Here is a 13,840-nt window from a genome sequence, read left to right as displayed (position 1 = left end):
AAGATAAATGAAGGATCAGAGGAGTTCCTGGAAATATTGGAACATTGAAATTGTTCGGTTTTTTGTTTTGTTTTGTCTTCCATCTAAAACACGGCTGACGTCCATTCTGCTGCAAATATATATGTTAAAGAAATCAACAAGAAATATGGCAAATGTTTTGCACCCCTGTGGCCTTTAGAATGGAGACTGTGGTCAAAGCAACAGCAAGACAGAGAAATCCTTTCCTCTCGCTTTGCTCTAACTACAGAAATGAGGACTTTGATAGCAATTTCCTTTCTAAGATACAGTGGTACCTCGGGTTAAGTACTTAATTCGTTCCGGAGGTCCATTCTTAACCTGAAACTGTTCTTAACCTGAAGCACCACTTTAACTAATGGTGCCTCCTCCTGTTGCCACGCCTCCGGAGCACGATTTCTGTTCTCATCCTGAAGCAAAGTTCTTAACCTGAGGTACTATTTCTGGGTTAGTGGAGTCTGTAACCTGAAGCATATGTAACCCGAGGTACTACTGTAATCAGTTCCAAAGTGTATACGTATTGCAGACCACTCTTCTGGCTGATTTCTGCTTTCCACAAAAAAGCAGCAACTGAACTTGCCATTTTTCTATTTGCAGAAAGGATGGTGAGAAGTTGTGAGAGTTCATGGCTCCCAATTCACAGTGACTACTGTGAATAGAAAGATCACATTAGGACTTGGCCCCAGGATATCACCTGCAATTACTCTCTCTGAGCCCCATTGTAAGTAACCCATATCCATGGGATATGGGTTCTGCAAAATCTCTCTGATTCACCCAGAATGCAAATGCCTTCAGACAGTCATGGCTTAGATATTTAAAACTTCCTTAAACGCAGTGTGGGAGTCACATGATCTGTGAATTGTGATGATTTCACAGCAGAGCAACAACTCTGATGCTTGGTGACAATCGCTTTCTGAATCTTTCAGTCAGCTGTACATTAGGGACAAGGAATTTGACAGGCTGGGACATTTGTGAAGAGTACTGGATATAAAGCCTGTCTTAACATTCAATCTGAATCCTGAAGTTCAAATCCAGGTTTTCTTTTGTACTCGAAATACAAAGCCAGGATCTGGAGAAAGGCATATATTTTGGAGAACTCTGAAGTTTGGGCTCAGCCCAATTTCATTTCAGTTATTTAAAAGTATCAGGAGCTAGAGACCAGAGTGCAGTTGAAAAAGATGTGCTTGGTTGTGGGGGAATGAAGGAGCATAGTCCCTTAAGACTAGAAGTAAGAAGAATTCACCAAGGAACAAGTGGAAAATGCTGTTAGAAGTGGAGTGCCTAACAAGAAAACTGCAGAATAGCTTACTCTAAGAGGAAGAAAGCTGTATTTTGGTAGATTGGGCAATGAGAGAGAGAAAGAGAGAGAACACAGTTCCCATCATCCTATCCCATTTCCCCAACCAGCTGATGGGTGTTATAGTTCAGAATATCTGTTGGCAAAGTCTGCTCTGGCATGACCAAAGAATCCAGGGCAAGCCTCTGCAGATGGAGGCTATTTTAGTTTTTCGTACCTTCTTTGAAACAAAATATACAGGCTGCAATTTAACACACAGTTGAGAGAGGATAAGACTGGCTTCTCTCGGTCCAGGTGCCATTTTAGCCCTCATTCTAACAATATCTCTGATAGTATAAGTCTTTATTGTCTCCTAAACAAATGAGCAGCAGTAATTAGTTCCTATGCAGAAAACAATATATTCTTGCAGACACTATTGCAGAGGAAGTGAAACCTGTCTCCTTCCTTCTGAGCTTGACAATGGCTGGCTTTGCCACACACACCCCCAGTGGTGTAGCGTGGGGGGTGCAGGGGGGCCGGCCGCACCGGGCGCAACATCTGGGGGTTAGGGTTAGGGGGCGCAAATCCACGGGTTAGGGGGTGCAAATTACTTGCCTTGCCCCGGGTGCTGACAACCCATGCTACGCCACTGCACCCCCCCCCCCATCCAGGATTTGACATTGAGTTGGGAGGGTTTGTGTGTGCAAAAAGTGCACACACTCACTTCCAATGGTCCTTGCAACTTTGCAGTGCTCAATCCTTGCATGCATTCTCATCATAATAATGAGAAGCATTTTGCTAGCAAACTAGCAATGCAGAGTTTGGTCTGTTCTTTCAGGACCCTACAATGCAATATCAGGACTGGTGTTTCAAAGGATGTAGAGAACAGATAAGGGGGACCCCAAGGAACTCGCTGCTCCCCTTTTAGGCACCAACACATTTTTCATAAGGGCAAGCAATCACTGGTGGCTTCCAAGGGGGAAAGACCGTGTGTGCAGCAGAAGCCGAAAGCCAAAAGGCAAAGTCAGAGAAAAGAATGATGGTGCTGAAACTGTCGTGTTGAAAGCCATACAGCTTGTGATGAATAGGCAGTGGGGGTGTGGAATGGGGAAGCAGCCTAGGATCAGTAGGGCTAATACTTCTGTACAGCAGGCATAAAGAAGAAAGGAGGGATGGAAAGTAGGAGAAAGTAAAGTAAACCAGGAGCAGTGCTGGTAAAGGCTGGTACACTTAATGAACTCTCTTGGTGATGGCTGCAGATACAGTTCCAGCAGCCTGTCCCAATGACTAGTCAGAAAAATTATTGAAATGTATAAACCTGATGTATAAATGGGACGCAGGTGGCGCTGTGGGTTAAAGCCTCAGCGCCTAGGACTTGCCGATCGAAAGGTCGGCGGTTCGAATCCCTGCGGCGGGGTGCGCTCCCGCTGCTCGGTCCCAGCGCCTGCCAACCTAGCAGTTCGAAAGCACCTCCGGGTGCAAGTAGATAAATAGGGACCGCTTACCAGCGGGAAGGTAAACGGCGTTTCCGTGTGCGGCTCTGGTTCGCCAGAGCAGCGATGTCACGCTGGCCACGTGACCCGGAAGTGTCTCCGGACAGCGCTGGCCCCTGGCCTCTTAAGTGAGATGGGCGCACAACCCCAGAGTCTGTCAAGACTGGCCCGTATGGGCAGGGGTACCTTTACCTTTACCTATAAACCTGAAAATGGGGCGCAGGTGGTGCTGTGGTCTAAACCACTGAGCCTCGGGCTTGCTGATCAGAAGGTCGGCGGTTCGAATCCTGCAACGGGGTGAGCTCCCATTGTTTGGTCCCTGCTTCTGCCAACCTAGCAATTTGAAAGCACATCAAAGTGCAAGTAGATAAATAGGTACCGCTGCGGCAGGAAGGTAAACGGCGTTTCCGAGTGCTGCTCTGGTTCGCCAGAAGCGGCTTAGTCATGCTGGCCACATGACCTGGAAGAACTGTCTGCAGACAAACATCAGCTCCCTTGGCCAGTAAAGCGAGATGAGTGCACAATCCCAGAGTCATCTGCAACTGGACCTTAAGGTCAGGGGTACCTTTACCTTTATAAACCTGAAAATCATTAAAAAAAGAATAATAATTAAGGTTGCTCCGGTCTTCACAGTGTCACAGTCCAGGTTACAGGCAGTCAGAGTCCCAGCTTGGTACGTCAGGACCGGAGTAGAGGTTGGGAAGCAGGAATCAGCAGTCCAGGGTCAGCAGTCCAGGAGTCAGGAAGGCAAGAGTCCACAAGTCAGGAAAACAGGAGTCAGGAAGCTGAAGCACAGCTAGGTGGGTAGTGTGTTGCTGTGGCAAAGAGCCAGAGGGAAATGCTGGTCTTATATACCCCTCCCGGCCCTTGCCACCAGGTGCTACGAGTCTTCTGTCAAGCCTCACCTGTGCGGCCACGCCTTGCCCTTCCAGGCCAAACTCAGGAAGGCCCCAGTCCTGCGGGGCCCTACCAGTCACAGGGCCTGGCTCCTGCACGCACTCCTGACACACAGCACCAAGAGATGTGTGTGACATTGCACAATGTGCACATAATGTCACATGTGTGCGATGCGTGCTGCCCTGCCCCCCAATCTTGGGGACAACAGGCTCAAGGCTTGTTCTTAGTAATGATTTAATAGACTGAGATCATGATGTCTGAACCAGGCCAAGGAATCCTTTGACTCTGAAAGGAATCCTGAACTTGCCCATGGAATTAGTGAAGGAAACAACTACTGGTTGAGAAGGTAGCAAAAGGAGAAGAGGCAGGAGAAGGCTACGGGTAGAAATGGCTAAGAGCTGTTGGGAGAGTGCAGCTATTTATGTGTTTGAAAATACAAAGAAAACATTGAATTTTCCCCTAGATCACCAAACTAAGCACACTCTATTCACAGCTGTGCACTAGCCAACCTGATGCCGGCATTTTGTTTTGTTTTGTTTTGTTTTAAGGGTTTATAAATCTATTGGAAGTTCTTCTCAGGAACAGCAAAGGTGTTTCAAATGTGATGGTGCTGGAATTCATCTACACAAAGCAGCAGGAGTGGCCTTGAGTCATACTCAGCCTTGAAATACATAAGCAAAGTGGGAAACATCTTTTGTTGGAACTGATTATGAAACACAGAAGTGTTTGCTTACACCAGAGATGGGGGACCAAATGCTGTTAGATGCCAGCTGTCGTCAACCCCAGTCAGCACGCCCAACGTTCAAGGATGATGGGGAGGCCTGTTCATGGCCATGGGTGTAGCCAAGCAAGGGGCAGGGAGACAGCTACCTCCCCAGTCAAGTAAAAAAATAATAATCAAGTAAATAAAAATACTTAATTAAAAGCAGAAATAATCAGAATATTTGAAATTGAAATGCTTGACCACAACAAAAGCTCTGCTCATCTGTTTTGCTCAGCTATGCACCACTTGTATCATAGAGCGGTCATTCAGCACCTTGCGGAGAATAGACCTGGCTCAAGTTTATGACAGGAGGGCGTCTCGATGGGCTATGCTTATTGAGTGTGCACAGAAAAACTGCATGGGGGGGAGGAAATGGAGGAGGAAGTTCTGAAAAGGTTTCCAGCAAATCCAAGAAAACCTCTTTTAGTTTTTTAAGAAATAAGATGAAAGAAGGCGTGTTGTTTTGTAGCCTTATTGGAGTTCACCGATTGGGTCTGCGTTGCTCCTGGACAGGAGGAAGGAAGTCAAATGACACCGAGGTTGGTTCAAAGAAAGAGTTTATTCTGCTCTCCGGATAGCAAAAGGCACTTGTGTGGTCAGTCCACAGCAAGTCCAAAGAAATAAGAAATTTCATGCAGTATATATATCCTCCAGATACCCTCTCCCTCCTTCCCTAGGAATTCAACCACGTCAGCCTATGTACGCAGTTTGACATCACATATGTTCCTGCTCTGGTATTCTTAACCATAAAAGGGTATTCCTTCCTGTACTTCTGACCATAAAAGGATCTTCCTGTTCCTACTCTTATCTTGGAGCAAGACGTCACCATCTCCGAGAACACACTCTGGCGCTGTTCCCAGACTGGGTTTGTGCGTTTTTTGTGGTCAGGACGTACGATAAGGCACAGACGTGTCTTCTCTGTTCTACTAGTACAGTCAAGGCATTGCTTGCCGTCACAAACTGATAAAGAAGAGGGCTCTGAGCATTTGTTTATATAGCTGAGCCTTTTGGCTCAAGAGCTCAAGGTTATGCATTTTAGAAATGCTAAGAAGAAAAGGGGGGGTTCGAGTCAGTTTTAAACTGACTGCACAGAAACCCATTCCTTCAGTTTGTAATTTTCCAAAATATACTCATCAACCATGTGAAAGGTACTCCCCAATGTTAATTTTTTATTTGACTGCCTCGTTTTCAAATGACTGGAGATTTTTCTGAGCACTTTAGGTTAAAAGAGTTATTTCATTCCAACTCTGCTAGGCAGAGCCAGACAGAGGATGATGACAGGTGGGTGCCCTGCACCCACCCCCAATATAAATCCTGGCTATGCCCATGGTCATGGCACTGAAAATGCATTGGCCACCCAGTTATCAGGAGAGAGATGTCGGCAAGTACAACCCTGCTCGTTCTCCTCAGTCTCTCGGTGGCTTTCGATACAGTTGACCACAGTATCCTTCAGAGGCACCTGTCAGGGACTGGGCAGAAGAGGAATGGTGGAGACCATCTCCCCAGCCTGATGCTTCCAGAGAAGAAGAGGACAGTTCAGAATTACAACAGGGGTTTGAGGGAAGTCACAGCTCAGAGGAAGATGAGGGGGAAAGTTGGGAAACAGTGGGAGAGGAGGAGGAGGCAGAGCTGACAGCTGGCTGACATGTTATCTCTAGAAAGCATTCCAGACCCACCATCTCCCAGAACCCGGCAAGCCCTAAAAGTAGGAGAGCAAAGAGCTTGGAGACAGATGGCCCTAATCAGCCACCGTATGGGGGATGCTGCTGTTGACAAATGAGGAAGTGGGAGAGAAGGGGGGTGGAGATTTACTCAGGATGCCATTATTCCAAGAGGCTGCATTCCCAAGCTTCTCTCTGTAAATATTGAATAGAAGCAGATGTAAAGGACTTTTCCTTGTCTTATCCATTCCTAGCAACCTGCCGGGGGTGTTGGTTCCTCTGCCAGTTGACAGAATCACAGGAAGGTAGGGGTTGGGGGGCACTGTACTTTAGTGTTTCTGCTCCTACTTCCAGGGCCATTTCCAGAAAGTACCGTATATACTTGAGTATAAGCTGACCCGAATATAAGCTGAGGCACCTAATTTTACCACAAAAAACTGGGGAAACTTATTGTGCTGTGGTTTCACCACACCACAAACCTCCTGGTGGGCCGGAATGCATGTGTGTGCACGCGCGTGCGCACACGGCAGATGGGACTTCTCTCTCCCCTCCCATCTCCCTGCCTACCTAGGGTGCTGCCAAGAGGCAGAGGCTGGTGGCGGCAGCAGCGGAGGAAGAAAGAGCGGACTGCTCATTTCTCCTCTGCCGACAGCAGCAAAGGTGGATGAGAAGAAAGGAGCAGCCCAAAAAGACCCTCACTCAAGTATAAGCCAAGGGGGATTTTCAGCGTAAAAAGGTGAGCTGAAAAAGTCGGCTTATACTCGAGTATATACGGTAGTCATTGGAGGCTAGTGTTGTGCACCATGGGAGTTGTCCTGCGGTATCCTACAGGACATCACTACCAAGGTTCAGGCCTGGAATGTGTTTTTAATATGCATAATATTAGTGCCTCTGAGCATGTGCAGAATGCCTTCACTTCATCCCATAGCAACTGCAGGCTGTGCCCAAACACTGAGAAGTAAGAAGGGAGGGATTCCAAGATGGTGTCAGCTAAATGGGGGAAATGGTGATTCCTATAATAAATTATACAGGCAAAAAAATATTAGAAGCCTTTTCAAGCTTATAGCCTGTGGCAGTACTATTGTAGCATCACTAAACCTTATTCTGGTACTCTGTCCCTGGCTGTGCCCATTTACATTCAGCACCACATGCAGCATATACAGATACCTTAAGGAAGCATGAAATATGTCCCTAGTAGAGGGTGTCCAGAGCAAGGTGAGGAAAATGTATATAGATAATGAGATGCCAGAATTAAAAGGAGGAAAAGAGAGCCACATTAACAAGATCTCTGTAACTTGGAGCAATGAAACTAACCTTCTGTGTGGCACTCAAGGGCTAATATCTGACCATTCTGAAGAAGGATGATATAAGCTTCTTTTTCATTCTGGGAATTTTTAAGAAATCCAAATGGTTCTTCCCTTTTTCAAATCAAGGAGCTGCCTTTAGGTGTGATTTAGCATTACGAAATATCTTTCTCTGATAAAAATGATGTTTGAATGTTTAAATTAAAAGAGTGGGAACAGTGAAATGGTTCCTCCATCTCACCAGCATTCGGGATTCCACAAGTCTTCAAGAGAAGATGAACTTTCAAGGGAAAGTTTATGGCTTATATTTCTTTTCATGGCGCCCAACATTATCCAATGCCCAGAAAAATCTGCCAAGTGTTGTTGCATAATAGATCTGTTCCTGTTGAAACTCCCAGCTGGAGAAATAATTAGGCACACTTTGCATTCATGTATTAAAACCTTGAAATAAGTAATTTACTTTGGGAATATGTAGTCTTGCTCCTAAAGACAGACAGAAAGCAAATTCCCTTGCCGTAGAGGAGCATACTGAAGTGTGTGTGTGTGTGTGTGTGCTTTCCCCCAATGCATACATTTTCAATGGCTAGGAAAGGTCTCAACTCTTCAGATTTTTATTACCTTTTTTTTATTTATTTCAATCTGTGAAATAACTGTAAGTAAAAAGACAGTGCTCTTCGCAAGGAGATTACCCAGAAACTAATAAGATAGAGAGATGATGATGATGAACTATTCATGCCATTTCATGCCTAGGAGAAAAACAACACCCAGGCCTCTGGGTATGCAGGATTATAGATCTATCTCCATTTCTCAGGTGTCTATGGTGTCTCTCCTAATCGGTCTTGTGACATGCTGTGCATTTTCAACGATGCCTGCGTGACTCCATTACACCCTCCGAGAAGCATGTTCTGCTTGCAAAGCAGTGAGAGGGAAAATAAATGAGGCAGTGATGTCAAATTCTGTGCAGAATTAACCTTTTCCTGATTGGGTTCCATTTGCCCTAGCCTAAAGGTACGAATTAGGGGTTGTTTCACAGAGAGAAAAGGAGGCTTTTATCACTCATCTCGGGGTGAGGGTGCATGTGGCTGAGGATCTCCAAGCACTGCTGCACACATGCAAAGAAGCAAGGGTATGATGAAGGCCAAGAAAGGAGAGGTTAGCTGAGGGCAAGCAGAAGGTGGACTTCTTCATCCTGCTGCACCCTCGCTTCAGCAGGCATGCTTCCAGCAAGGATTCCTGGACACTCCTTTGCAAAGAGAAAAGGTAGTATTGGGGATTAGGGATGTGGGTGGCGCTGTGGTCTAAGCCATTGAGCCTAGGACTTGCTGCGACGGGGTGAGCTCCCTTTTCTCTGTCCCAGCTCCTACCAACCTAGCAGTTCGAAAGCACGTCAAAGTGCAAGTAGATAAATAGGTACCACTCCGGCGGGAAGGCAAATGGTGTTTCCATGTGCAGCTCTGGTTTTGCCAGATGTGGCTTAGTCATGCTGGCCACATGACCCAGAAAAAACTGTCTGCGGACAAACGTTGGCTCCCTCAGCCTGTAAAGCGAGGTGAGCGTCGCAACCCCAAAGTTGTTCACAACTGGATTTAACTGTCAGGGGTCCTTTACCTTTACCTTTTAGGAAATGTACACATATTCAGTATAAAATTAGAAAAGGGTATTGATGTAAAACAGAGCCTTCCCGGATGCACGAGGACAGTGTTTCCCAAACTTGGGTCCCCAGCTGTTCTCGGGCTACAGTTCCCATCATCCCTGACCACTGATCTTGCTAGCTAGGGATGATGGGAGTTGTAGTCCAAAAACATCTGGAAACCCAAGTTTGGGAAACACTGCACCAAAGGAGTTCCCTGTTGGAAACTCCCTAGTACAGCCAATCCCTTTGGGGCTCGCTGTCAGAACCAATCGGCTTTAAGCTTCTGACGGTTCCTTTGTAACTACATTTGTGCCTGCTTCACGTATGGCGTCAGTGTTGGGCAAGTGGGTGTGGTTTGTGAGCAATACCCTCGTTTATCAGATTGAGACCCTTGGCAGAGCCAAGCATGGGCATCCTCAAAGGCAAAAGCAGGGAGAACAACTAACATGGACTTTGCTTTTGCACATTAGGCTATTTCTTCACACTCACACATCCCTCTCTATTCTCCATCCAGGCAAGGAAGAAGCATCATCAGAGTTCAAAGACATATCCTTGCAAGGCAGAACGCACTCCTTTGGGTTCAGGTTTCCCCTGGACAGAGTTATCCTTGCTTGCACTGACAGCAGAAGGAAAGGGTAGAGAAACCACCACAACCGGGGACCTGCTGTTTTCTTTGTGTGTGGTTTTTGTTTTGGTTTTTGCATCCTTCCCCAGACCATAATAAGAGGGGATTAACTATGCCAGTCTCAGGGCTTGATCATTTCCTTAGACATGTCAGAGAAACAAAGGGGCTTAGGATGTGGGAGGTCTTGCATCCCACCCCATCATGCCCCATTTCCCCCACTTAAATTATTTCACTTCACTTTTAATTTGTATACCGCCTTTCTATATTACTATATGCCATTAGCTTTACAACTTCAAGAAACAACAAAGATCACACACACCTTATATTTATTTGATTTTACAAATTGATCCACACTAATAATATTATTACAAATATTAAAATTTGCACAAGATTCTTCTGAATCTCAAAACTTCCCTCCTCCCCTACGTGGGTTCTTTAAATAACTTTTTAAACTGCATATTGTAAGTCCATCTAATTTACCATCCTCCATTATATCCAAAGTCTCTGTATCATTGCAAGAGTTATTTAAAGCCTGCCAAATAGCACACCTTGTAACAGTCTGATCCAATATGTACAATGATAAAAAATAACTTTGAAACAAACAGCTTATTTCAAATAAAGTAACGTTCAATAATCCATTAGAATATAATGTTATACAATGAAATTAAATATCAGCGAACAACAGTTAAACAGAAATTCACAATTACAATAACTAATTACTGAACTATTAGCAATAAAAAAAACAGCAAGTCACATTGCATAAAATACCGCAACACATACAAAGCTATGTAAAAGGGTCCGACTGGGAAACAAAGGCACACAACTTAGAAGAAGAAGAAGAAGAAGAAGAAGAAGAAGAAGAAGAAGAAGAAGAAGAAGTAGTCCCAGAACATTGGCAGAACTTTGCTGGTGGGACACCTTTGCAGATATTTCCATGAATGGGTTGGAAGACTGGGAAAGTGTGTAACAGAGATACACCTGCCAGCATACCTCCATCTCTGCTGGTAGAGCAGCACTTGGGCTCCGCTGTTTTACAGGTGAGGCTAGGATTGCTCCCTGAATCACTATTATATGATCTCAGACGGAAATGTAGTGGTCCAGGGTCATTGGAGGGTCATTAATCTTTCTGCAGCAGGATCATTGTCTCCAGTGTCCTACAGCCACCCAACCAGTATGAAAGGGGAGCCCTTTTTTGCCATTGAGAAGTTTTTCAGCCTTTGTGCCAATCAGAAGGAAAGGAGGTAAGCCGGCCACTAAGGATTGACTCCTAGAGTCCCTCTGCAGAAGGCTCACAGGAAGAGCACCAAAGATGAGTTTTCTGTACGCTTTAGAGCTAAGCATTTTGGAACGCCAAAGATGCACCCACTTTTAGTTTCAAGAGAGTGGTGTGCGCATTCTGTTCTGAACCATTTTCAGCACAAACAACTATTTTACTTTTAAAAGACAATGGAAGTTTTTAATGTCTGATGCTGTATCGTTTTTAATATTCGGTTAGAAGCTGCCCAGAGTGGCTGGGAAAACCCAGCCAGATGGGTGGGGTATAAATATATTATTATTATTATTATTATTATTATTATTATTATTATTACCATGTTAACTTCAAGGAAAACAGTATTTAAGTCACTGTGAAAGAGCATAGTGGAGCACGCCAAAGCATTCGCCCATGTAGACAGTAGATCTACCTGTAAGGCAACATATGGATCCCTAAGCGTTATTATATAACTTCATTGTATAATCTTAGAAAGTTGTGTAATCTCAGAAGGGTGTGTGGTTGTGAGGGCGTGGGATGTGGATATCATGAATGGCCCCTGCACTTCTGAGTTTGCCACTACACCCATCCCTGCCAATCAGCAGGTAAAGGTAAAGGGACCCCTGACCATTAGGTCCAGTCATGACCGACTCTGGGGTTGTGGCGCTCATCTCGCTTTACTGGCCAAGGGAGCCAGCGTACAGCTTCCAGGTCATGTGGCCAGCATGACTAAGCCGCTTCTGGCGAACCAGAGCAGCACACAGAAACGCCGTTTACCTTCCCGCCAGAGTGGTACCTATTTATCTACTTGCACTTGGACATGCTTTTGAACTGCTAGGTTGGCAGGAGTAGGGACTGAGCAACAGGAGCTCACCCCGTCGTGGGGATTCGAACTGCCGACCTTCTGATTGGCAAGTCATGGGCTCTGTGGTTTAACCCACAGCACCATCCGTGTCCCGCCAATCAGGAACTATGGGGTAAATTTCATTTGTAGGTTGATATGTTCTCTGTCTCCAGCACCTCCTACCTCTGTTGAGAGTGAGGCAACACAGACAAATCAGATTGGCTATGTGGAGCCATGATGTCAGCCTTCTATCTCCCCCTGCAGGAATATCATTGCTCCTTCTCACCACCTTGGGGTGGAATGACAAAAGAGGGTGCATAGCGAGAAAGCGTACAGAAAATTAACCCCTCCAATTTGGATTCCCTTCTAGTTATATTTCCTGTGAATCATGAAATCATGAACTGTGCTTCCCAGATATTTTCTTTATTTTTAGGGGGGAGGGGAGAGAGAGAAGGGAAGAATATCATTTTAACAGTGTGCATAAATCATAGTGTGTAAGAGTCCTTCTAAGTGAGCCAGTGCTTTAAAAACAATTTATCAGTGGAAATGTGCCTCTGGCTATCTCCTTTCATCAAACCTGAGGATAATCTATAAGGATAACTCATAGGATTTCGTGGCAACTGCATCTGCCCGGCACTTCATGCAAAGAGTGAAGAATGAAGACAGGGCTGCTGAATGAGGAAGAAAAGATGAGGACTCTGGAGCCTTAATGAAAGAAATGTGTTATCTTTAGGAATGTGTGTGTAGATCCTGTAAGAGCAACTTTTTTTTTTTTATCTTCCTCATCCTCTTCCTCATCGCTATCTCTGTTCTTTCCCCTTTCTGTTGCTATAGGTCACTTGAAATTGAATGCAATAACTAGTAGAATCCCAAAAGTTGGAGAGTGTGATAGAGGAGGTCAGTGGTTAGTAGACAGGACAGGGGTGGGGTGGGGAAACTGTGTTCCTACAGATGTGGACTACATCCCCCATGAGGATGACCAATGTTCAGAGATGATGGGAGTTGTAGTCCAGCAATATCTGGAAGGCTAAAAGTTCCCTACCTGTTCGGTAGAGTCTCTGTGCCATCTATGGCTGCGCACTCCTTCTTGACTTGTGGAATGTCAGAGACATGGCCAGCAGAGAGGAATCTGTAGAGGGGGAGGCAGAGGCAGAGGCAGTGGCGGAGTGTCATGCTCTGGCACCAGGGGGGCGGAGAGCAGGCAGGGGCAGGGCTGATGCACACCCAGCACAGGCGAGGGGGCAGCCACAATGGCACCCTACCCCCCCACTCCTCTTCCTCCACCAGTGGGCAGAGGAAAATAGAAACTTGATTCTTTCACACAACAAAAGTGAGAGAAGCCCTTCGCTCTGGAATGCTGCCTGTAAGTTTTCGCAGCAGCACAGAGATGAAGGAGCAGGAGGCAGGTGGTAGGAGGGAGTTGGATTCAACTCCTGAGGAGGAGGAATTGGCTGCACCTGAGTCTCCAAGAAACAGGAGGCGGAGCAAGTGATTAGAACAAAGGAGGGGCAGCAGGAAGTGGGGGCGGGCTTTGGTATATCTAGCCTTGGGATGGGCAGGAAGCCAGTCAAGTCAACTGACTCCGATAGTGATAAATGAGTTGTGGGAAGCTTGGATTGCTGGAAGCCTGTTATTGCTAATAAACCTCAACTAGTTAAACTGGCAGTGTTTTGTGTCTTGTGTGAGAGAAGTGCTAAACCTGACATGGAAACACAATGATGCAAAATAACCAAATATATTCATATTTACGTGATATGGCAAAACATTGCGGGAACGGTCTTTCCTGGATGTGAATTTGTTTCACCTTAGGTCAGAATGTTACCTTCTCTTTCTTAACACACACATGCACACAAACAAACACACAGACATTTGTTCTTCAGGCCCTCTAGGCCATGAAGACCGAAGGGAGAATGCTGTATATTTATCATGCCCCCAAGCTTATTTTGTTGATCAAAGGACTCGCTTCCAAGAAGAAGGCACTGAAACAGATAATTATTGAGAGATTTACAAGCAGAGCAGCTTGCAGTATTTTATAAAATGAAGTTAGCATATAAATAGAAGCCATGCACACTGTCGGCTT

This window comes from Podarcis cretensis (assembly GCF_951804945.1).
Source record: "Podarcis cretensis genome assembly, chromosome: 2".
Classification (NCBI taxonomy): Eukaryota; Metazoa; Chordata; class Lepidosauria; order Squamata; family Lacertidae; genus Podarcis; species Podarcis cretensis.
Note: the sequence above shows the minus strand (reverse complement) of the source record.